The sequence below is a fragment of the Hyla sarda genome, unplaced genomic scaffold (genome assembly GCF_029499605.1).
Source record: "Hyla sarda isolate aHylSar1 unplaced genomic scaffold, aHylSar1.hap1 scaffold_2439, whole genome shotgun sequence".
Taxonomy (NCBI): Eukaryota; Metazoa; Chordata; class Amphibia; order Anura; family Hylidae; genus Hyla; species Hyla sarda.
The window spans coordinates 1,760-26,068 of NW_026609126.1; the positions used below are offsets into that span (position 1 = coordinate 1,760).

A 24,309-nucleotide genomic window follows, 5' to 3' on the forward strand; every position below is an offset into this window, starting at 1 on the left:
GAGGCATCTGCAGGCAACAAAGGTAGGTGTGTGCTTGTGTGTGTGTTTCCTATGCAGATCCTAAGCCCAGTGTCACATGCAAGTAGGAGGAGTAAGAAGGGTTCCTGGCAAATCCGGGTTATGGATTGCATTTAAAAAGGCCCCGTGGGAGTGCAATGGGCCCCTGTCTTGCTGCTTAGCAATAATGGTATGGGTTTAGGTTCTGCTGTGTGTACTGGTGGTTGACTGCCCCCCAGCCCAGAGTGTGCATGGAAAATTGTCTGGCAGCCTCCCTGACAGCAAGCAGTGATAGTGCCCATGAAGGGGACCTTGTTGGGCCCGCCCCTTTCACGGTTATCGCTTCTCGGCCTTTTGGCTAAGATCAAGTGTAGTATCTGTTCTTATCAGTTTAATATCTGATACGTCCCCTATCTGGGGACCATATATTAAATGGATTTTTGAGAACGGGGGCCGATTTCGAAGCTTGCTTCCGTCGCCCTATGCATTGACCCGATATGGCAGTATCTTCGGGTACAGTGCACCACCCCCTTACAGGGTTAAAAAGAAAGATTCCTACTTTCATTGCTACCTGCTTGCTGGCTAGCCAGCTAGCCAGCCCTGTGGGCCTTGCTGCTGCTGCAGCCAAAAAACAAAAGGTGGTGCTGCTGCTGCTTCTGCTGCTTCTGCTTCTGCTTGTGTCTGGCCCCTGTTGGAGCGTCCAGGCACAGGACTTCTGCTGCTGCTGACTAAATGGCCTCCTTAATTGGATCATTTGAGTAGCCAGCACACCTGTGCAGGTAGGGCATGACATGATAGGCAGCTGCCTTGATAGCGGGTGGGTGCTGAATGTTCCTAATTGACAAAATAAGATTAATGCTTATGAAGAAATATAAAATCTCATCCCTTCCCCAATATCGCGCCACACCCCTACCCCTTAATTCCCTGGTTGAACGTGATGGACATATGTCTTTTTTCGACCGTACTAACTATGTAACTATGTAACATAACATGGGGGGGGTTCTCCTGGCTGTTCACACAGGTGTGTCATTGCTGTACATTGACCATGCATTGCTTCTGTGGTATTGCAAAGGCAAAGACAAATGCTTCCAGCCATCCATTGCACTAATGGATTGGTCATCAGCTGGCTGTCTATGTCCCGCATCAATATAGACCAAAGTACAGAGGGTTAGGCTATGCTATTGTGCACCTACCTGATGCATCAGAAGGTGCGAGGCCCTTGCTAAATTCTGTGCACAGACTTTGAGATCTATGCTTTAGACTGTATCTAAACCTGCTCCAACATGGACTGACATTCTGGCCTACTTTCAGCCGATGCGACTTGTCTGTCGCTGAACAGTCGCTTTTTATGTATTCAGCACCTATGTATAATGTTGTAAAAATGCTCTAGAAGCTAAAGTCGCAGAAATGTCACACATATTTGGCCTGCAACTTTCTGTGCGACAAATTCAGACAGGAAAAATCAGTATAAATCCTTAGAAAATTATCCCCCAGTGTCTCCATCTGCTGGCGGTATTGAATAAGCATTGCTGCACTGATGGGGTATGCATTAGACGAAAAAAAAGAAGAAAAAGAAGAATAATACGCCCAGAAAAGAGGCGAAAAGGAGAAAAACGTAAAAAAACGTGAAAAAAAAGTAAGAGGAAGAGAAGGGAAAAAAAGGTGGAAATGGGTTTAAAAGTGATTTCGGCGGAGAAATATATATATATATATATATATATATATATATATATATATATATATATATGCGCACACACACACATAGATATAAACGTATTCTCCGTTGAGATATTGCAGCCGCTGCTGTGTCCAGGCCCAGGAGCCTTAGCACTGTGCTGTGATGTCACTCAATACCACTGACATCACTAGGTGTAAACAACATCTCTCCTTTGCTGTGTATGTGACTATGGAGCTGTTTGGTGATGTCGTCTATTACGGCCTTCATAGAAGCAACAGGAGATTGTTGCATCCATCTTGAACCCTCAGAACTACAGTGCTATGATGTCACTCACTTCCACAGGCCTTGCAGAGTGTAAACAACAACAACCCAGCTTTGTTGTGTATGTAACCAAAGGGATTTGTGATGTCACCTAGAACCTTCACAGCAGCGACAGCTTTATGAGGAGCATCAGCACTGCTCTGCCTGAGCAGAACCATCACCGCCATAGGTTGTCAAATAACCCGGATTTAACCCACACAGGTAAGTCCAATGGGGTGCAGGCATGTCCTCTATGCTTACAGCTTCCCGTGGGTGTTGGTTTGATACCGTTTGGGGACAGCCAAGGAGGCATCTGCAGGCAACAAAGGTAGGTGTGTGCTTGTGTGTGTGTTTCCTATGCAGATCCTAAGCCCAGTGTCACATGCAAGTAGGAGGAGTAAGAAGGGTTCCTGGCAAATCCGGGTTATGGATTGCATTTAAAAAGGCCCCGTGGGAGTGCAATGGGCCCCTGTCTTGCTGCTTAGCAATAATGGTATGGGTTTAGGTTCTGCTGTGTGTACTGGTGGTTGACTGCCCCCCAGCCCAGAGTGTGCATGGAAAATTGTCTGGCAGCCTCCCTGACAGCAAGCAGTGATAGTGCCCATGAAGGGGACCTTGTTGGGCCCGCCCCTTTCACGGTTATCGCTTCTCGGCCTTTTGGCTAAGATCAAGTGTAGTATCTGTTCTTATCAGTTTAATATCTGATACGTCCCCTATCTGGGGACCATATATTAAATGGATTTTTGAGAACGGGGGCCGATTTCGAAGCTTGCTTCCGTCGCCCTATGCATTGACCCGATATGGCAGTATCTTCGGGTACAGTGCACCACCCCCTTACAGGGTTAAAAAGAAAGATTCCTACTTTCATTGCTACCTGCTTGCTGGCTAGCCAGCTAGCCAGCCCTGTGGGCCTTGCTGCTGCTGCAGCCAAAAAACAAAAGGTGGTGCTGCTGCTGCTTCTGCTGCTTCTGCTTCTGCTTGTGTCTGGCCCCTGTTGGAGCGTCCAGGCACAGGACTTCTGCTGCTGCTGACTAAATGGCCTCCTTAATTGGATCATTTGAGTAGCCAGCACACCTGTGCAGGTAGGGCATGACATGATAGGCAGCTGCCTTGATAGCGGGTGGGTGCTGAATGTTCCTAATTGACAAAATAAGATTAATGCTTATGAAGAAATATAAAATCTCATCCCTTCCCCAATATCGCGCCACACCCCTACCCCTTAATTCCCTGGTTGAACGTGATGGACATATGTCTTTTTTCGACCGTACTAACTATGTAACTATGTAACATAACATGGGGGGGGGGGGGGGGGGGGGGTCTCCTGGCTGTTCACACAGGTGTGTCATTGCTGTACATTGACCATGCATTGCTTCTGTGGTATTGCAAAGGCAAAGACAAATGCTTCCAGCCATCCATTGCACTAATGGATTGGTCATCAGCTGGCTGTCTATGTCCCGCATCAATATAGACCAAAGTACAGAGGGTTAGGCTATGCTATTGTGCACCTACCTGATGCATCAGAAGGTGCGAGGCCCTTGCTAAATTCTGTGCACAGACTTTGAGATCTATGCTTTAGACTGTATCTAAACCTGCTCCAACATGGACTGACATTCTGGCCTACTTTCAGCCGATGCGACTTGTCTGTCGCTGAACAGTCGCTTTTTATGTATTCAGCACCTATGTATAATGTTGTAAAAATGCTCTAGAAGCTAAAGTCGCAGAAATGTCACACATATTTGGCCTGCAACTTTCTGTGCGACAAATTCAGACAGGAAAAATCAGTATAAATCCTTAGAAAATTATCCCCCAGTGTCTCCATCTGCTGGCGGTATTGAATAAGCATTGCTGCACTGATGGGGTATGCATTAGACGAAAAAAAAGAAGAAAAAGAAGAATAATACGCCCAGAAAAGAGGCGAAAAGGAGAAAAACGTAAAAAAACGTGAAAAAAAAGTAAGAGGAAGAGAAGGGAAAAAAAGGTGGAAATGGGTTTAAAAGTGATTTCGGCGGAGAAATATATATATATATATATATATATATATATATATATATATATATATGCGCACACACACACATAGATATAAACGTATTCTCCGTTGAGATATTGCAGCCGCTGCTGTGTCCAGGCCCAGGAGCCTTAGCACTGTGCTGTGATGTCACTCAATACCACTGACATCACTAGGTGTAAACAACATCTCTCCTTTGCTGTGTATGTGACTATGGAGCTGTTTGGTGATGTCGTCTATTACGGCCTTCATAGAAGCAACAGGAGATTGTTGCATCCATCTTGAACCCTCAGAACTACAGTGCTATGATGTCACTCACTTCCACAGGCCTTGCAGAGTGTAAACAACAACAACCCAGCTTTGTTGTGTATGTAACCAAAGGGATTTGTGATGTCACCTAGAACCTTCACAGCAGCGACAGCTTTATGAGGAGCATCAGCACTGCTCTGCCTGAGCAGAACCATCACCGCCATAGGTTGTCAAATAACCCGGATTTAACCCACACAGGTAAGTCCAATGGGGTGCAGGCATGTCCTCTATGCTTACAGCTTCCCGTGGGTGTTGGTTTGATACCGTTTGGGGACAGCCAAGGAGGCATCTGCAGGCAACAAAGGTAGGTGTGTGCTTGTGTGTGTGTTTCCTATGCAGATCCTAAGCCCAGTGTCACATGCAAGTAGGAGGAGTAAGAAGGGTTCCTGGCAAATCCGGGTTATGGATTGCATTTAAAAAGGCCCCGTGGGAGTGCAATGGGCCCCTGTCTTGCTGCTTAGCAATAATGGTATGGGTTTAGGTTCTGCTGTGTGTACTGGTGGTTGACTGCCCCCCAGCCCAGAGTGTGCATGGAAAATTGTCTGGCAGCCTCCCTGACAGCAAGCAGTGATAGTGCCCATGAAGGGGACCTTGTTGGGCCCGCCCCTTTCACGGTTATCGCTTCTCGGCCTTTTGGCTAAGATCAAGTGTAGTATCTGTTCTTATCAGTTTAATATCTGATACGTCCCCTATCTGGGGACCATATATTAAATGGATTTTTGAGAACGGGGGCCGATTTCGAAGCTTGCTTCCGTCGCCCTATGCATTGACCCGATATGGCAGTATCTTCGGGTACAGTGCACCACCCCCTTACAGGGTTAAAAAGAAAGATTCCTACTTTCATTGCTACCTGCTTGCTGGCTAGCCAGCTAGCCAGCCCTGTGGGCCTTGCTGCTGCTGCAGCCAAAAAACAAAAGGTGGTGCTGCTGCTGCTTCTGCTGCTTCTGCTTCTGCTTGTGTCTGGCCCCTGTTGGAGCGTCCAGGCACAGGACTTCTGCTGCTGCTGACTAAATGGCCTCCTTAATTGGATCATTTGAGTAGCCAGCACACCTGTGCAGGTAGGGCATGACATGATAGGCAGCTGCCTTGATAGCGGGTGGGTGCTGAATGTTCCTAATTGACAAAATAAGATTAATGCTTATGAAGAAATATAAAATCTCATCCCTTCCCCAATATCGCGCCACACCCCTACCCCTTAATTCCCTGGTTGAACGTGATGGACATATGTCTTTTTTCGACCGTACTAACTATGTAACTATGTAACATAACATGGGGGGGGGGGGGGGGGGTCTCCTGGCTGTTCACACAGGTGTGTCATTGCTGTACATTGACCATGCATTGCTTCTGTGGTATTGCAAAGGCAAAGACAAATGCTTCCAGCCATCCATTGCACTAATGGATTGGTCATCAGCTGGCTGTCTATGTCCCGCATCAATATAGACCAAAGTACAGAGGGTTAGGCTATGCTATTGTGCACCTACCTGATGCATCAGAAGGTGCGAGGCCCTTGCTAAATTCTGTGCACAGACTTTGAGATCTATGCTTTAGACTGTATCTAAACCTGCTCCAACATGGACTGACATTCTGGCCTACTTTCAGCCGATGCGACTTGTCTGTCGCTGAACAGTCGCTTTTTATGTATTCAGCACCTATGTATAATGTTGTAAAAATGCTCTAGAAGCTAAAGTCGCAGAAATGTCACACATATTTGGCCTGCAACTTTCTGTGCGACAAATTCAGACAGGAAAAATCAGTATAAATCCTTAGAAAATTATCCCCCAGTGTCTCCATCTGCTGGCGGTATTGAATAAGCATTGCTGCACTGATGGGGTATGCATTAGACGAAAAAAAAGAAGAAAAAGAAGAATAATACGCCCAGAAAAGAGGCGAAAAGGAGAAAAACGTAAAAAAACGTGAAAAAAAAGTAAGAGGAAGAGAAGGGAAAAAAAGGTGGAAATGGGTTTAAAAGTGATTTCGGCGGAGAAATATATATATATATATATATATATATATATATATATATATATATGCGCACACACACACATAGATATAAACGTATTCTCCGTTGAGATATTGCAGCCGCTGCTGTGTCCAGGCCCAGGAGCCTTAGCACTGTGCTGTGATGTCACTCAATACCACTGACATCACTAGGTGTAAACAACATCTCTCCTTTGCTGTGTATGTGACTATGGAGCTGTTTGGTGATGTCGTCTATTACGGCCTTCATAGAAGCAACAGGAGATTGTTGCATCCATCTTGAACCCTCAGAACTACAGTGCTATGATGTCACTCACTTCCACAGGCCTTGCAGAGTGTAAACAACAACAACCCAGCTTTGTTGTGTATGTAACCAAAGGGATTTGTGATGTCACCTAGAACCTTCACAGCAGCGACAGCTTTATGAGGAGCATCAGCACTGCTCTGCCTGAGCAGAACCATCACCGCCATAGGTTGTCAAATAACCCGGATTTAACCCACACAGGTAAGTCCAATGGGGTGCAGGCATGTCCTCTATGCTTACAGCTTCCCGTGGGTGTTGGTTTGATACCGTTTGGGGACAGCCAAGGAGGCATCTGCAGGCAACAAAGGTAGGTGTGTGCTTGTGTGTGTGTTTCCTATGCAGATCCTAAGCCCAGTGTCACATGCAAGTAGGAGGAGTAAGAAGGGTTCCTGGCAAATCCGGGTTATGGATTGCATTTAAAAAGGCCCCGTGGGAGTGCAATGGGCCCCTGTCTTGCTGCTTAGCAATAATGGTATGGGTTTAGGTTCTGCTGTGTGTACTGGTGGTTGACTGCCCCCCAGCCCAGAGTGTGCATGGAAAATTGTCTGGCAGCCTCCCTGACAGCAAGCAGTGATAGTGCCCATGAAGGGGACCTTGTTGGGCCCGCCCCTTTCACGGTTATCGCTTCTCGGCCTTTTGGCTAAGATCAAGTGTAGTATCTGTTCTTATCAGTTTTCATGCCGGTGGACAGTAACGCCGGTATGGGGCTGGTGGGGATGGGTGCTGCATGGAGGATGCAGGTGTACCAGGGCTTTCCGGGGCTGGTTCTGAGGAATCAGCTCGACGGCTGCCCCGATGTGACCTGTTCCCTCCGGGTCTCGCCATGAGGCTGAGAGGGTCTAGAGCCGAGGTACTTTGTGCCTCGGGGAGTGGTGACCCCAGGTGCCGAAACTCACTGGGAGGATAGACTCACTGAGTTGAAGCACGGGCACCATAATCTCTTCACCTTGTGGCACTCACCTCTTGATTCCCGGCCTTCTGGCTAGGATCAGAGAAATTTTTATAGATCCGGCCGGATGTCCGGGCAGTATATCTGCACACATTCACTTATTTATTTCTTTTTTGTCTCACTGTGTCACTTTTTGCGTGTTGTGTGTTCACAGGATTGGTCAGGATGCGGTAGCCCTTCTGGGTGTCCCTCCTGGCGGTCTAGGGGAGGTGTGTGTGGTCATTAGGTTCCGCACCTCCCTGCAAACACCCCGGGTACTCCTGCTTTGGCAGGGTACCTACCGTAATCGGCTCTGCGGGCAGATACCTTGGCTAACGCCAAGGGGGATGCCGGGAGCATTTGTGGTCCCCTAGTAGCTTCGGCGAAAAGGGACATCGAACCTGGAACCTCGCAGGTACCTTTTGGTCCGGAGGCAAAGGGTAAGGTTTGTTGGGGGGCCTCTCTCCTATCGGAGAAGGGCTTGCGATAGACCGCATCCTTTGTGCACGTTTTTTTTAGTGTAACACGTTTGCACTTTTTCTTGCACTTTGGGTGAATCGAAAGCACGTTCCTCGGCTTTAGATAAAAAAAAAAAAAAAAAAAAAATCTGTTCTTATCAGTTTAATATCTGATACGTCCCCTATCTGGGGACCATATATTAAATGGATTTTTGAGAACGGGGGCCGATTTCGAAGCTTGCTTCCGTCGCCCTATGCATTGACCCGATATGGCAGTATCTTCGGGTACAGTGCACCACCCCCTTACAGGGTTAAAAAGAAAGATTCCTACTTTCATTGCTACCTGCTTGCTGGCTAGCCAGCTAGCCAGCCCTGTGGGCCTTGCTGCTGCTGCAGCCAAAAAACAAAAGGTGGTGCTGCTGCTGCTTCTGCTGCTTCTGCTTCTGCTTGTGTCTGGCCCCTGTTGGAGCGTCCAGGCACAGGACTTCTGCTGCTGCTGACTAAATGGCCTCCTTAATTGGATCATTTGAGTAGCCAGCACACCTGTGCAGGTAGGGCATGACATGATAGGCAGCTGCCTTGATAGCGGGTGGGTGCTGAATGTTCCTAATTGACAAAATAAGATTAATGCTTATGAAGAAATATAAAATCTCATCCCTTCCCCAATATCGCGCCACACCCCTACCCCTTAATTCCCTGGTTGAACGTGATGGACATATGTCTTTTTTCGACCGTACTAACTATGTAACTATGTAACATAACATGGGGGGGGGGGGGGGGGGGGTCTCCTGGCTGTTCACACAGGTGTGTCATTGCTGTACATTGACCATGCATTGCTTCTGTGGTATTGCAAAGGCAAAGACAAATGCTTCCAGCCATCCATTGCACTAATGGATTGGTCATCAGCTGGCTGTCTATGTCCCGCATCAATATAGACCAAAGTACAGAGGGTTAGGCTATGCTATTGTGCACCTACCTGATGCATCAGAAGGTGCGAGGCCCTTGCTAAATTCTGTGCACAGACTTTGAGATCTATGCTTTAGACTGTATCTAAACCTGCTCCAACATGGACTGACATTCTGGCCTACTTTCAGCCGATGCGACTTGTCTGTCGCTGAACAGTCGCTTTTTATGTATTCAGCACCTATGTATAATGTTGTAAAAATGCTCTAGAAGCTAAAGTCGCAGAAATGTCACACATATTTGGCCTGCAACTTTCTGTGCGACAAATTCAGACAGGAAAAATCAGTATAAATCCTTAGAAAATTATCCCCCAGTGTCTCCATCTGCTGGCGGTATTGAATAAGCATTGCTGCACTGATGGGGTATGCATTAGACGAAAAAAAAGAAGAAAAAGAAGAATAATACGCCCAGAAAAGAGGCGAAAAGGAGAAAAACGTAAAAAAACGTGAAAAAAAAGTAAGAGGAAGAGAAGGGAAAAAAAGGTGGAAATGGGTTTAAAAGTGATTTCGGCGGAGAAATATATATATATATATATATATATATATATATATATATATATATATGCGCACACACACACATAGATATAAACGTATTCTCCGTTGAGATATTGCAGCCGCTGCTGTGTCCAGGCCCAGGAGCCTTAGCACTGTGCTGTGATGTCACTCAATACCACTGACATCACTAGGTGTAAACAACATCTCTCCTTTGCTGTGTATGTGACTATGGAGCTGTTTGGTGATGTCGTCTATTACGGCCTTCATAGAAGCAACAGGAGATTGTTGCATCCATCTTGAACCCTCAGAACTACAGTGCTATGATGTCACTCACTTCCACAGGCCTTGCAGAGTGTAAACAACAACAACCCAGCTTTGTTGTGTATGTAACCAAAGGGATTTGTGATGTCACCTAGAACCTTCACAGCAGCGACAGCTTTATGAGGAGCATCAGCACTGCTCTGCCTGAGCAGAACCATCACCGCCATAGGTTGTCAAATAACCCGGATTTAACCCACACAGGTAAGTCCAATGGGGTGCAGGCATGTCCTCTATGCTTACAGCTTCCCGTGGGTGTTGGTTTGATACCGTTTGGGGACAGCCAAGGAGGCATCTGCAGGCAACAAAGGTAGGTGTGTGCTTGTGTGTGTGTTTCCTATGCAGATCCTAAGCCCAGTGTCACATGCAAGTAGGAGGAGTAAGAAGGGTTCCTGGCAAATCCGGGTTATGGATTGCATTTAAAAAGGCCCCGTGGGAGTGCAATGGGCCCCTGTCTTGCTGCTTAGCAATAATGGTATGGGTTTAGGTTCTGCTGTGTGTACTGGTGGTTGACTGCCCCCCAGCCCAGAGTGTGCATGGAAAATTGTCTGGCAGCCTCCCTGACAGCAAGCAGTGATAGTGCCCATGAAGGGGACCTTGTTGGGCCCGCCCCTTTCACGGTTATCGCTTCTCGGCCTTTTGGCTAAGATCAAGTGTAGTATCTGTTCTTATCAGTTTTTCATGCCGGTGGACAGTAACGCCGGTATGGGGCTGGTGGGGATGGGTGCTGCATGGAGGATGCAGGTGTACCGGGGCTTTCCGGGGCTGGTTCTGAGGAATCAGCTCGACGGCTGCCCCGATGTGACCTGTTCCCTCCGGGTCTCGCCATGAGGCTGAGAGGGTCTAGAGCCGAGGTACTTTGTGCCTCGGGGAGTGGTGACCCCGAGGTGCCGAAACTCACTGGGAGAATAGGCTCACTGAGTTGAAGCACGGGCACCATAATCTCTTCACCTTGTGGCACTCACCTCTTGATTCCCGGCCTTCTGGCTAGGATCAGAGAAATTTTTTATAGATCCGGCCGGATGTCCGGGCAGTATATCTGCACACATTCACTTATTTATTTCTTTTTTGTCTCACTGTGTCACTTTTTGCGTGTTGTGTGTTCACAGGATTGGTCAGGATGCGGTAGCCCTTCTGGGTGTCCCTCCTGGCGGTCTAGGGGAGGTGTGTGTGGCCATTAGGTTCCGCACCTCCCTGCAAACACCCCGGGTACTCCTGCTTTGGCAGGGTACCTACCGTAATCGGCTCTGCGGGCAGATACCTTGGCTAACGCCAAGGGGGATGCCGGGAGCATTTGTGGTCCCCTAGTAGCTTCGGCGAAAAGGGACATCGAACCTGGAACCTCGCAGGTACCTTTTGGTCCGGAGGCGAAGGGTAAGGTTTGTTGGGGGGCCTCTCTCCTATCGGAGAAGGGCTTGCGATAGACCGCATCCTTTGTGCACGTTTTTTTTAGTGTAACACGTTTGCACTTTTTCTTGCACTTTGGGTGAATCGAAAGCACGTTCCTCGGCTTTAGATAAAAAAAAAAAAAAAAAAAAAAATCTGTTCTTATCAGTTTAATATCTGATACGTCCCCTATCTGGGGACCATATATTAAATGGATTTTTGAGAACGGGGGCCGATTTCGAAGCTTGCTTCCGTCGCCCTATGCATTGACCCGATATGGCAGTATCTTCGGGTACAGTGCACCACCCCCTTACAGGGTTAAAAAGAAAGATTCCTACTTTCATTGCTACCTGCTTGCTGGCTAGCCAGCTAGCCAGCCCTGTGGGCCTTGCTGCTGCTGCAGCCAAAAAACAAAAGGTGGTGCTGCTGCTGCTTCTGCTGCTTCTGCTTCTGCTTGTGTCTGGCCCCTGTTGGAGCGTCCAGGCACAGGACTTCTGCTGCTGCTGACTAAATGGCCTCCTTAATTGGATCATTTGAGTAGCCAGCACACCTGTGCAGGTAGGGCATGACATGATAGGCAGCTGCCTTGATAGCGGGTGGGTGCTGAATGTTCCTAATTGACAAAATAAGATTAATGCTTATGAAGAAATATAAAATCTCATCCCTTCCCCAATATCGCGCCACACCCCTACCCCTTAATTCCCTGGTTGAACGTGATGGACATATGTCTTTTTTCGACCGTACTAACTATGTAACTATGTAACATAACATGGGGGGGGGGGGGGGGGGTCTCCTGGCTGTTCACACAGGTGTGTCATTGCTGTACATTGACCATGCATTGCTTCTGTGGTATTGCAAAGGCAAAGACAAATGCTTCCAGCCATCCATTGCACTAATGGATTGGTCATCAGCTGGCTGTCTATGTCCCGCATCAATATAGACCAAAGTACAGAGGGTTAGGCTATGCTATTGTGCACCTACCTGATGCATCAGAAGGTGCGAGGCCCTTGCTAAATTCTGTGCACAGACTTTGAGATCTATGCTTTAGACTGTATCTAAACCTGCTCCAACATGGACTGACATTCTGGCCTACTTTCAGCCGATGCGACTTGTCTGTCGCTGAACAGTCGCTTTTTATGTATTCAGCACCTATGTATAATGTTGTAAAAATGCTCTAGAAGCTAAAGTCGCAGAAATGTCACACATATTTGGCCTGCAACTTTCTGTGCGACAAATTCAGACAGGAAAAATCAGTATAAATCCTTAGAAAATTATCCCCCAGTGTCTCCATCTGCTGGCGGTATTGAATAAGCATTGCTGCACTGATGGGGTATGCATTAGACGAAAAAAAAGAAGAAAAAGAAGAATAATACGCCCAGAAAAGAGGCGAAAAGGAGAAAAACGTAAAAAAACGTGAAAAAAAAGTAAGAGGAAGAGAAGGGAAAAAAAGGTGGAAATGGGTTTAAAAGTGATTTCGGCGGAGAAATATATATATATATATATATATATATATATATATATATATATATATGCGCACACACACACATAGATATAAACGTATTCTCCGTTGAGATATTGCAGCCGCTGCTGTGTCCAGGCCCAGGAGCCTTAGCACTGTGCTGTGATGTCACTCAATACCACTGACATCACTAGGTGTAAACAACATCTCTCCTTTGCTGTGTATGTGACTATGGAGCTGTTTGGTGATGTCGTCTATTACGGCCTTCATAGAAGCAACAGGAGATTGTTGCATCCATCTTGAACCCTCAGAACTACAGTGCTATGATGTCACTCACTTCCACAGGCCTTGCAGAGTGTAAACAACAACAACCCAGCTTTGTTGTGTATGTAACCAAAGGGATTTGTGATGTCACCTAGAACCTTCACAGCAGCGACAGCTTTATGAGGAGCATCAGCACTGCTCTGCCTGAGCAGAACCATCACCGCCATAGGTTGTCAAATAACCCGGATTTAACCCACACAGGTAAGTCCAATGGGGTGCAGGCATGTCCTCTATGCTTACAGCTTCCCGTGGGTGTTGGTTTGATACCGTTTGGGGACAGCCAAGGAGGCATCTGCAGGCAACAAAGGTAGGTGTGTGCTTGTGTGTGTGTTTCCTATGCAGATCCTAAGCCCAGTGTCACATGCAAGTAGGAGGAGTAAGAAGGGTTCCTGGCAAATCCGGGTTATGGATTGCATTTAAAAAGGCCCCGTGGGAGTGCAATGGGCCCCTGTCTTGCTGCTTAGCAATAATGGTATGGGTTTAGGTTCTGCTGTGTGTACTGGTGGTTGACTGCCCCCCAGCCCAGAGTGTGCATGGAAAATTGTCTGGCAGCCTCCCTGACAGCAAGCAGTGATAGTGCCCATGAAGGGGACCTTGTTGGGCCCGCCCCTTTCACGGTTATCGCTTCTCGGCCTTTTGGCTAAGATCAAGTGTAGTATCTGTTCTTATCAGTTTAATATCTGATACGTCCCCTATCTGGGGACCATATATTAAATGGATTTTTGAGAACGGGGGCCGATTTCGAAGCTTGCTTCCGTCGCCCTATGCATTGACCCGATATGGCAGTATCTTCGGGTACAGTGCACCACCCCCTTACAGGGTTAAAAAGAAAGATTCCTACTTTCATTGCTACCTGCTTGCTGGCTAGCCAGCTAGCCAGCCCTGTGGGCCTTGCTGCTGCTGCAGCCAAAAAACAAAAGGTGGTGCTGCTGCTGCTTCTGCTGCTTCTGCTTCTGCTTGTGTCTGGCCCCTGTTGGAGCGTCCAGGCACAGGACTTCTGCTGCTGCTGACTAAATGGCCTCCTTAATTGGATCATTTGAGTAGCCAGCACACCTGTGCAGGTAGGGCATGACATGATAGGCAGCTGCCTTGATAGCGGGTGGGTGCTGAATGTTCCTAATTGACAAAATAAGATTAATGCTTATGAAGAAATATAAAATCTCATCCCTTCCCCAATATCGCGCCACACCCCTACCCCTTAATTCCCTGGTTGAACGTGATGGACATATGTCTTTTTTCGACCGTACTAACTATGTAACTATGTAACATAACATGGGGGGGGGGGGGGGGGGGGGGTCTCCTGGCTGTTCACACAGGTGTGTCATTGCTGTACATTGACCATGCATTGCTTCTGTGGTATTGCAAAGGCAAAGACAAATGCTTCCAGCCATCCATTGCACTAATGGATTGGTCATCAGCTGGCTGTCTATGTCCCGCATCAATATAGACCAAAGTACAGAGGGTTAGGCTATGCTATTGTGCACCTACCTGATGCATCAGAAGGTGCGAGGCCCTTGCTAAATTCTGTGCACAGACTTTGAGATCTATGCTTTAGACTGTATCTAAACCTGCTCCAACATGGACTGACATTCTGGCCTACTTTCAGCCGATGCGACTTGTCTGTCGCTGAACAGTCGCTTTTTATGTATTCAGCACCTATGTATAATGTTGTAAAAATGCTCTAGAAGCTAAAGTCGCAGAAATGTCACACATATTTGGCCTGCAACTTTCTGTGCGACAAATTCAGACAGGAAAAATCAGTATAAATCCTTAGAAAATTATCCCCCAGTGTCTCCATCTGCTGGCGGTATTGAATAAGCATTGCTGCACTGATGGGGTATGCATTAGACGAAAAAAAAGAAGAAAAAGAAGAATAATACGCCCAGAAAAGAGGCGAAAAGGAGAAAAACGTAAAAAAACGTGAAAAAAAAGTAAGAGGAAGAGAAGGGAAAAAAAGGTGGAAATGGGTTTAAAAGTGATTTCGGCGGAGAAATATATATATATATATATATATATATATATATATATATATATGCGCACACACACACATAGATATAAACGTATTCTCCGTTGAGATATTGCAGCCGCTGCTGTGTCCAGGCCCAGGAGCCTTAGCACTGTGCTGTGATGTCACTCAATACCACTGACATCACTAGGTGTAAACAACATCTCTCCTTTGCTGTGTATGTGACTATGGAGCTGTTTGGTGATGTCGTCTATTACGGCCTTCATAGAAGCAACAGGAGATTGTTGCATCCATCTTGAACCCTCAGAACTACAGTGCTATGATGTCACTCACTTCCACAGGCCTTGCAGAGTGTAAACAACAACAACCCAGCTTTGTTGTGTATGTAACCATAGGGATTTGTGATGTCACCTAGAACCTTCACAGCAGCGACAGCTTTATGAGGAGCATCAGCACTGCTCTGCCTGAGCAGAACCATCACCGCCATAGGTTGTCAAATAACCCGGATTTAACCCACACAGGTAAGTCCAATGGGGTGCAGGCATGTCCTCTATGCTTACAGCTTCCCGTGGGTGTTGGTTTGATACCGTTTGGGGACAGCCAAGGAGGCATCTGCAGGCAACAAAGGTAGGTGTGTGCTTGTGTGTGTGTTTCCTATGCAGATCCTAAGCCCAGTGTCACATGCAAGTAGGAGGAGTAAGAAGGGTTCCTGGCAAATCCGGGTTATGGATTGCATTTAAAAAGGCCCCGTGGGAGTGCAATGGGCCCCTGTCTTGCTGCTTAGCAATAATGGTATGGGTTTAGGTTCTGCTGTGTGTACTGGTGGTTGACTGCCCCCCAGCCCAGAGTGTGCATGGAAAATTGTCTGGCAGCCTCCCTGACAGCAAGCAGTGATAGTGCCCATGAAGGGGACCTTGTTGGGCCCGCCCCTTTCACGGTTATCGCTTCTCGGCCTTTTGGCTAAGATCAAGTGTAGTATCTGTTCTTATCAGTTTAATATCTGATACGTCCCCTATCTGGGGACCATATATTAAATGGATTTTTGAGAACGGGGGCCGATTTCGAAGCTTGCTTCCGTCGCCCTATGCATTGACCCGATATGGCAGTATCTTCGGGTACAGTGCACCACCCCCTTACAGGGTTAAAAAGAAAGATTCCTACTTTCATTGCTACCTGCTTGCTGGCTAGCCAGCTAGCCAGCCCTGTGGGCCTTGCTGCTGCTGCAGCCAAAAAACAAAAGGTGGTGCTGCTGCTGCTTCTGCTGCTTCTGCTTCTGCTTGTGTCTGGCCCCTGTTGGAGCGTCCAGGCACAGGACTTCTGCTGCTGCTGACTAAATGGCCTCCTTAATTGGATCATTTGAGTAGCCAGCACACCTGTGCAGGTAGGGCATGACATGATAGGCAGCTGCCTTGATAGCGGGTGGGTGCTGAATGTTCCTAATTGACAAAATAAGATTAATGCTTATGAAGAAATATAAAATCTCATCCCTTCCCCAATATCGCGCCACACCCCTACCCCTTAATTCCCTGGTTGAACGTGATGGACATATGTCTTTTTTCGACCGTACTAACTATGTAACTATGTAACATAACATGGGGGGGGGGGGGGGGGGGGTCTCCTGGCTGTTCACACAGGTGTGTCATTGCTGTACATTGACCATGCATTGCTTCTGTGGTATTGCAAAGGCAAAGACAAATGCTTCCAGCCATCCATTGCACTAATGGATTGGTCATCAGCTGGCTGTCTATGTCCCGCATCAATATAGACCAAAGTACAGAGGGTTAGGCTATGCTATTGTGCACCTACCTGATGCATCAGAAGGTGCGAGGCCCTTGCTAAATTCTGTGCACAGACTTTGAGATCTATGCTTTAGACTGTATCTAAACCTGCTCCAACATGGACTGACATTCTGGCCTACTTTCAGCCGATGCGACTTGTCTGTCGCTGAACAGTCGCTTTTTATGTATTCAGCACCTATGTATAATGTTGTAAAAATGCTCTAGAAGCTAAAGTCGCAGAAATGTCACACATATTTGGCCTGCAACTTTCTGTGCGACAAATTCAGACAGGAAAAATCAGTATAAATCCTTAGAAAATTATCCCCCAGTGTCTCCATCTGCTGGCGGTATTGAATAAGCATTGCTGCACTGATGGGGTATGCATTAGACGAAAAAAAAGAAGAAAAAGAAGAATAATACGCCCAGAAAAGAGGCGAAAAGGAGAAAAACGTAAAAAAACGAAAAAAAGTAAGAGGAAGAGAAGGGAAAAAAAGGTGGAAATGGGTTTAAAAGTGATTTCGGCGGAGAAATATATATATATATATATATATATATATATATATATATATATATATGCGCACACACACACATAGATATAAACGTATTCTCCGTTGAGATATTGCAGCCGCTGCTGTGTCCAGGCCCAGGAGCCTTAGCACTGTGCTGTGATGTCACTCAATACCACTGACATCACTAGGTGTAAACAACATCTCTCCTTTGCTGTGTATGTGACTATGGAGCTGTTTGGTGATGTCGTCTATTACGGCCTTCATAGAAGCAACAGGAGATTGTTGCATCCATCTTGAACCCTCAGAACTACAGTGCTATGATGTCACTCACTTCCACAGGCCTTGCAGAGTGTAAACAACAACAACCCAGCTTTGTTGTGTATGTAACCATAGGGATTTGTGATGTCACCTAGAACCTTCACAGCAGCGACAGCTTTATGAGGAGCATCAGCACTGCTCTGCCTGAGCAGAACCATCACCGCCATAGGTTGTCAAATAACCCGGATTTAACCCACACAGGTAAGTCCAATGGGGTGCAGGCATGTCCTCTATGCTTACAGCTTCCGTGGGTGTTGGTTTGATACCGTTTGGGGACAGCCAAGGAGGCATCTGCAGGCAACAAAGGTAGGTGTGTGCTTGTGTGTGTGTTTCCTATGCAGATCCTAAGCCCAGTGTCACATGCAAGTAGGAGGAGTAAGAAGGGTTCCTGGCAAATCCGGGTTATGGATTGCATTTAAAAAGGCCCCGTGGGAGTGCAATGGGCCCCTGTCTTGCTGCTTAGCAATAATGGTATGGGTTTAGGTTCTGCTGTGTGTACTGGTGGTTGACTGCCCCCCAGCCCAGAGTGTGCATGGAAAATTGTCTGGCAGCCTCCCTGACAGCAAGCAGTGATAGTGCCCATGAAGGGGACCTTGTTGGGCCCGCCCCTTTCACGGTTATCGCTTCTCGGCCTTTTGGCTAAGATCAAGTGTAGTATCTGTTCTTATCAGTTTAATATCTGATACGTCCCCTATCTGGGGACCATATATTAAATGGATTTTTGAGAACGGGGGCCGATTTCGAAGCTTGCTTCCGTCGCCCTATGCATTGACCCGATATGGCAGTATCTTCGGGTACAGTGCACCACCCCCTTACAGGGTTAAAAAGAAAGATTCCTACTTTCATTGCTACCTGCTTGCTGGCTAGCCAGCTAGCCAGCCCTGTGGGCCTTGCTGCTGCTGCAGCCAAAAAACAAAAGGTGGTGCTGCTGCTGCTTCTGCTGCTTCTGCTTCTGCTTGTGTCTGGCCCCTGTTGGAGCGTCCAGGCACAGGACTTCTGCTGCTGCTGACTAAATGGCCTCCTTAATTGGATCATTTGAGTAGCCAGCACACCTGTGCAGGTAGGGCATGACATGATAGGCAGCTGCCTTGATAGCGGGTGGGTGCTGAATGTTCCTAATTGACAAAATAAGATTAATGCTTATGAAGAAATATAAAATCTCATCCCTTCCCCAATATCGCGCCACACCCCTACCCCTTAATTCCCTGGTTGAACGTGATGGACATATGTCTTTTTTCGACCGTACTAACTATGTAACTATGTAACATAACATGGGGGGGGGGGGGGGGGTCTCCTGGCTGTTCACACAGGTGTGTCATTGCTGTACATTGACCATGCATTGCTTCTGTGGTATTGCAAAGGCAAAGACAAATGCTTCCAGCCATCCATTGCACTAATGGATTGGTCATCAGCTGGCTGTCTATGTCCCGCATCAATATAGACCAAAGTACAGAGGGTTAGGCTATGCTATTGTGCACCTACCTGATGCATCAGAAGGTGCGAGGCCCTTGCTAAATTCTGTGCACAGACTTTGAGATCTATGCTTTAGACTGTATCTAAACCTGCTCCAACATGGACTGACATTCTGGCCTACTTTCAGCCGATGCGACTTGTCTGTCGCTGAACAGTCGCTTTTTATGTATTCAGCACCTATGTATAATGTTGTAAAAATGCTCTAGAAGCTAAAGTCGCAGAAATGTCACACATATTTGGCCTGCAACTTTCTGTGCGACAAATTCAGACAGGAAAAATCAGTATAAATCCTTAGAAAATTATCCCCCAGTGTCTCCATCTGCTGGCGGTATTGAATAAGCATTGCTGCACTGATGGGGTATGCATTAGACGAAAAAAAAGAAGAAAAAGAAGAATAATACGCCCAGAAAAGAGGCGAAAAGGAGAAAAACGTAAAAAAACGTGAAAAAAAAGTAAGAGGAAGAGAAGGGAAAAAAAGGTGGAAATGGGTTTAAAAGTGATTTCGGCGGAGAAATATATATATATATATATATATATATATATATATATATATATATATGCGCACACACACACATAGATATAAACGTATTCTCCGTTGAGATATTGCAGCCGCTGCTGTGTCCAGGCCCAGGAGCCTTAGCACTGTGCTGTGATGTCACTCAATACCACTGACATCACTAGGTGTAAACAACATCTCTCCTTTGCTGTGTATGTGACTATGGAGCTGTTTGGTGATGTCGTCTATTACGGCCTTCATAGAAGCAACAGGAGATTGTTGCATCCATCTTGAACCCTCAGAACTACAGTGCTATGATGTCACTTCACTTCCACAGGCCTTGCAGAGTGTAAACAACAACAACCCAGCTTTGTTGTGTATGTAACCAAAGGGATTTGTGATGTCACCTAGAACCTTCACAGCAGCGACAGCTTTATGAGGAGCATCAGCACTGCTCTGCCTGAGCAGAACCATCACCGCCATAGGTTGTCAAATAACCCGGATTTAACCCACACAGGTAAGTCCAATGGGGTGCAGGCATGTCCTCTATGCTTACAGCTTCCCGTGGGTGTTGGTTTGATACCGTTTGGGGACAGCCAAGGAGGCATCTGCAGGCAACAAAGGTAGGTGTGTGCTTGTGTGTGTGTTTCCTATGCAGATCCTAAGCCCAGTGTCACATGCAAGTAGGAGGAGTAAGAAGGGTTCCTGGCAAATCCGGGTTATGGATTGCATTTAAAAAGGCCCCGTGGGAGTGCAATGGGCCCCTGTCTTGCTTGCTGCTTAGCAATAATGGTATGGGTTTAGGTTCTGCTGTGTGTACTGGTGGTTGACTGCCCCCCAGCCCAGAGTGTGCATGGAAAATTGTCTGGCAGCCTCCCTGACAGCAAGCAGTGATAGTGCCCATGAAGGGGACCTTGTTGGGCCCGCCCCTTTCACGGTTATCGCTTCTCGGCCTTTTGGCTAAGATCAAGTGTAGTATCTGTTCTTATCAGTTTAATATCTGATACGTCCCCTATCTGGGGACCATATATTAAATGGATTTTTGAGAACGGGGGCCGATTTCGAAGCTTGCTTCCGTCGCCCTATGCATTGACCCGATATGGCAGTATCTTCGGGTACAGTGCACCACCCCCTTACAGGGTTAAAAAGAAAGATTCCTACTTTCATTGCTACCTGCTTGCTGGCTAGCCAGCTAGCCAGCCCTGTGGGCCTTGCTGCTGCTGCAGCCAAAAAACAAAAGGTGGTGCTGCTGCTGCTTCTGCTGCTTCTGCTTCTGCTTGTGTCTGGCCCCTGTTGGAGCGTCCAGGCACAGGACTTCTGCTGCTGCTGACTAAATGGCCTCCTTAATTGGATCATTTGAGTAGCCAGCACACCTGTGCAGGTAGGGCATGACATGATAGGCAGCTGCCTTGATAGCGGGTGGGTGCTGAATGTTCCTAATTGACAAAATAAGATTAATGCTTATGAAGAAATATAAAATCTCATCCCTTCCCCAATATCGCGCCACACCCCTACCCCTTAATTCCCTGGTTGAACGTGATGGACATATGTCTTTTTTCGACCGTACTAACTATGTAACTATGTAACATAACATGGGGGGGGGGGTCTCCTGGCTGTTCACACAGGTGTGTCATTGCTGTACATTGACCATGCATTGCTTCTGTGGTATTGCAAAGGCAAAGACAAATGCTTCCAGCCATCCATTGCACTAATGGATTGGTCATCAGCTGGCTGTCTATGTCCCGCATCAATATAGACCAAAGTACAGAGGGTTAGGCTATGCTATTGTGCACCTACCTGATGCATCAGAAGGTGCGAGGCCCTTGCTAAATTCTGTGCACAGACTTTGAGATCTATGCTTTAGACTGTATCTAAACCTGCTCCAACATGGACTGACATTCTGGCCTACTTTCAGCCGATGCGACTTGTCTGTCGCTGAACAGTCGCTTTTTATGTATTCAGCACCTATGTATAATGTTGTAAAAATGCTCTAGAAGCTAAAGTCGCAGAAATGTCACACATATTTGGCCTGCAACTTTCTGTGCGACAAATTCAGACAGGAAAAATCAGTATAAATCCTTAGAAAATTATCCCCCAGTGTCTCCATCTGCTGGCGGTATTGAATAAGCATTGCTGCACTGATGGGGTATGCATTAGACGAAAAAAAAGAAGAAAAAGAAGAATAATACGCCCAGAAAAGAGGCGAAAAGGAGAAAAACGTAAAAAAACGTGAAAAAAAAGTAAGAGGAAGAGAAGGGAAAAAAAGGTGGAAATGGGTTTAAAAGTGATTTCGGCGGAGAATATATATATATATATATATATATATATATATATATATATATATATATATGCGCACACACACACATAGATATAAACGTATTCTCCGTTGAGATATTGCAGCCGCTGCTGTGTCCAGGCCCAGGAGCCTTAGCACTGTGCTGTGATGTCACTCAATACCACTGACATCACTAGGTGTAAACAACATCTCTCCTTTGCTGTGTATGTGACTATGGAGCTGTTTGGTGATGTCGTCTATTACGGCCTTCATAGAAGCAACAGGAGATTGTTGCATCCATCTTGAACCCTCAGAACTACAGTGCTATGATGTCACTCACTTCCACAGGCCTTGCAGAGTGTAAACAACAACAACCCAGCTTTGTTGTGTATGTAACCAAAGGGATTTGTGATGTCACCTAGAACCTTCACAGCAGCGACAGCTTTATGAGGAGCATCAGCACTGCTCTGCCTGAGCAGAACCATCACCGCCATAGGTTGTCAAATAACCCGGATTTAACCCACACAGGTAAGTCCAATGGGGTGCAGGCATGTCCTCTATGCTTACAGCTTCCCGTGGGTGTTGGTTTGATACCGTTTGGGGACAGCCAAGGAGGCATCTGCAGGCAACAAAGGTAGGTGTGTGCTTGTGTGTGTGTTTCCTATGCAGATCCTAAGCCCAGTGTCACATGCAAGTAGGAGGAGTAAGAAGGGTTCCTGGCAAATCCGGGTTATGGATTGCATTTAAAAAGGCCCCGTGGGAGTGCAATGGGCCCCTGTCTTGCTGCTTAGCAATAATGGTATGGGTTTAGGTTCTGCTGTGTGTACTGGTGGTTGACTGCCCCCCAGCCCAGAGTGTGCATGGAAAATTGTCTGGCAGCCTCCCTGACAGCAAGCAGTGATAGTGCCCATGAAGGGGACCTTGTTGGGCCCGCCCCTTTCACGGTTATCGCTTCTCGGCCTTTTGGCTAAGATCAAGTGTAGTATCTGTTCTTATCAGTTTAATATCTGATACGTCCCCTATCTGGGGACCATATATTAAATGGATTTTTGAGAACGGGGGCCGATTTCGAAGCTTGCTTCCGTCGCCCTATGCATTGACCCGATATGGCAGTATCTTCGGGTACAGTGCACCACCCCCTTACAGGGTTAAAAAGAAAGATTCCTACTTTCATTGCTACCTGCTTGCTGGCTAGCCAGCTAGCCAGCCCTGTGGGCCTTGCTGCTGCTGCAGCCAAAAAACAAAAGGTGGTGCTGCTGCTGCTTCTGCTGCTTCTGCTTCTGCTTGTGTCTGGCCCCTGTTGGAGCGTCCAGGCACAGGACTTCTGCTGCTGCTGACTAAATGGCCTCCTTAATTGGATCATTTGAGTAGCCAGCACACCTGTGCAGGTAGGGCATGACATGATAGGCAGCTGCCTTGATAGCGGGTGGGTGCTGAATGTTCCTAATTGACAAAATAAGATTAATGCTTATGAAGAAATATAAAATCTCATCCCTTCCCCAATATCGCGCCACACCCCTACCCCTTAATTCCCTGGTTGAACGTGATGGACATATGTCTTTTTTCGACCGTACTAACTATGTAACTATGTAACATAACATGGGGGGGGGGGGGGGTCTCCTGGCTGTTCACACAGGTGTGTCATTGCTGTACATTGACCATGCATTGCTTCTGTGGTATTGCAAAGGCAAAGACAAATGCTTCCAGCCATCCATTGCACTAATGGATTGGTCATCAGCTGGCTGTCTATGTCCCGCATCAATATAGACCAAAGTACAGAGGGTTAGGCTATGCTATTGTGCACCTACCTGATGCATCAGAAGGTGCGAGGCCCTTGCTAAATTCTGTGCACAGACTTTGAGATCTATGCTTTAGACTGTATCTAAACCTGCTCCAACATGGACTGACATTCTGGCCTACTTTCAGCCGATGCGACTTGTCTGTCGCTGAACAGTCGCTTTTTATGTATTCAGCACCTATGTATAATGTTGTAAAAATGCTCTAGAAGCTAAAGTCGCAGAAATGTCACACATATTTGGCCTGCAACTTTCTGTGCGACAAATTCAGACAGGAAAAATCAGTATAAATCCTTAGAAAATTATCCCCCAGTGTCTCCATCTGCTGGCGGTATTGAATAAGCATTGCTGCACTGATGGGGTATGCATTAGACGAAAAAAAAGAAGAAAAAGAAGAATAATACGCCCAGAAAAGAGGCGAAAAGGAGAAAAACGTAAAAAAACGTGAAAAAAAAGTAAGAGGAAGAGAAGGGAAAAAAAGGTGGAAATGGGTTTAAAAGTGATTTCGGCGGAGAATATATATATATATATATATATATATATATATATATATATATATATATATATGCGCACACACACACATAGATATAAACGTATTCTCCGTTGAGATATTGCAGCCGCTGCTGTGTCCAGGCCCAGGAGCCTTAGCACTGTGCTGTGATGTCACTCAATACCACTGACATCACTAGGTGTAAACAACATCTCTCCTTTGCTGTGTATGTGACTATGGAGCTGTTTGGTGATGTCGTCTATTACGGCCTTCATAGAAGCAACAGGAGATTGTTGCATCCATCTTGA

General features: G+C 46.7%; 12 non-coding genes across 12 annotated transcripts; all 12 read left to right on the forward strand.

The window, feature by feature from the left end:
- Positions 1-335: 335 nt before the first annotated feature.
- LOC130323195 (U2 spliceosomal RNA) lies at positions 336-526 on the forward strand. Its single transcript, XR_008868554.1, has one exon. It is a non-coding gene; the product is annotated as a U2 spliceosomal RNA (small nuclear RNA).
- A 2,090-nt stretch (positions 527-2,616) lies between these two features.
- On the forward strand, positions 2,617-2,807 carry LOC130323207 (U2 spliceosomal RNA). The gene has a single exon (XR_008868564.1). It is a non-coding gene; the product is annotated as a U2 spliceosomal RNA (small nuclear RNA).
- A 2,099-nt stretch (positions 2,808-4,906) lies between these two features.
- LOC130323209 (U2 spliceosomal RNA) lies at positions 4,907-5,097 on the forward strand. The gene has a single exon (XR_008868566.1). It is a non-coding gene; the product is annotated as a U2 spliceosomal RNA (small nuclear RNA).
- A 2,093-nt stretch (positions 5,098-7,190) lies between these two features.
- Positions 7,191-7,377, forward strand: LOC130323206 (U2 spliceosomal RNA). Its single transcript, XR_008868563.1, has one exon. It is a non-coding gene; the product is annotated as a U2 spliceosomal RNA (small nuclear RNA).
- A 692-nt stretch (positions 7,378-8,069) lies between these two features.
- LOC130323202 (U2 spliceosomal RNA) lies at positions 8,070-8,257 on the forward strand. The gene has a single exon (XR_008868560.1). It is a non-coding gene; the product is annotated as a U2 spliceosomal RNA (small nuclear RNA).
- A 2,097-nt stretch (positions 8,258-10,354) lies between these two features.
- Positions 10,355-10,542, forward strand: LOC130323208 (U2 spliceosomal RNA). Its single transcript, XR_008868565.1, has one exon. It is a non-coding gene; the product is annotated as a U2 spliceosomal RNA (small nuclear RNA).
- A 694-nt stretch (positions 10,543-11,236) lies between these two features.
- Positions 11,237-11,425, forward strand: LOC130323203 (U2 spliceosomal RNA). Its single transcript, XR_008868561.1, has one exon. It is a non-coding gene; the product is annotated as a U2 spliceosomal RNA (small nuclear RNA).
- Positions 11,426-13,520: 2,095 nt separating this feature from the next.
- Positions 13,521-13,711, forward strand: LOC130323210 (U2 spliceosomal RNA). The gene has a single exon (XR_008868567.1). It is a non-coding gene; the product is annotated as a U2 spliceosomal RNA (small nuclear RNA).
- A 2,095-nt stretch (positions 13,712-15,806) lies between these two features.
- Positions 15,807-15,997, forward strand: LOC130323212 (U2 spliceosomal RNA). Its single transcript, XR_008868568.1, has one exon. It is a non-coding gene; the product is annotated as a U2 spliceosomal RNA (small nuclear RNA).
- Positions 15,998-18,090: 2,093 nt separating this feature from the next.
- On the forward strand, positions 18,091-18,281 carry LOC130323196 (U2 spliceosomal RNA). Its single transcript, XR_008868555.1, has one exon. It is a non-coding gene; the product is annotated as a U2 spliceosomal RNA (small nuclear RNA).
- Positions 18,282-20,380: 2,099 nt separating this feature from the next.
- On the forward strand, positions 20,381-20,571 carry LOC130323197 (U2 spliceosomal RNA). Its single transcript, XR_008868556.1, has one exon. It is a non-coding gene; the product is annotated as a U2 spliceosomal RNA (small nuclear RNA).
- A 2,091-nt stretch (positions 20,572-22,662) lies between these two features.
- LOC130323198 (U2 spliceosomal RNA) lies at positions 22,663-22,853 on the forward strand. Its single transcript, XR_008868557.1, has one exon. It is a non-coding gene; the product is annotated as a U2 spliceosomal RNA (small nuclear RNA).
- The last annotated feature ends 1,456 nt before the right edge of the window (positions 22,854-24,309 follow it).